This window comes from Callospermophilus lateralis, chromosome 2, assembly GCF_048772815.1.
Source record: "Callospermophilus lateralis isolate mCalLat2 chromosome 2, mCalLat2.hap1, whole genome shotgun sequence".
Taxonomy (NCBI): Eukaryota; Metazoa; Chordata; class Mammalia; order Rodentia; family Sciuridae; genus Callospermophilus; species Callospermophilus lateralis.
In genome coordinates this window covers 160,421,943-160,422,500 of record NC_135306.1, presented here as the reverse complement: position 1 = coordinate 160,422,500, position 558 = coordinate 160,421,943, and positions in this window count along the sequence as shown.

Genomic DNA, 558 nt, shown 5'->3' with positions numbered 1-558 from the left:
AAAAACAATAATGGTAGTATTTAAATACTGACTGTACCTAACTATACCACTTTTGAATAAGTCAGGATGCATCCTGACAGCACTAAAACTCACCAGGGATTATCTCTGTAATTTCAATACCTTCGTGTTTAATACTTGTGGGGACTATAGTAATTAAACTTTTTTTTTAAACAGTTACATAAAATATTATTGGTAACAGGGATTGAATCCAGGGTGCTTACACACTGAGCCACATCCTCAGCCCTTTTTATCTTTTATTTTGAGAATCACTAAGTTGCTGAGGGTCTCACTAAATTGTTGAGGCCGGCTTTGAACACACAATCCTCCTGAGCTGCTGGGATTACAGGCATGTGTTACCATGCCCAGCATAAAATATTATTCTTAAACTGTTACTGAATAACAAAAAAATTACAGAGACACTGTTTTCTCGAAAAAATCTGTAAAGAATTAGAGAAATTGTGTAATACAGGTTTCCTAAAATTATCTGTGTAATTTATTTGTTAATTTTCATACACAAATGTTATCAAGCAAAAATTGGACAAAAAGTTACACACAAAA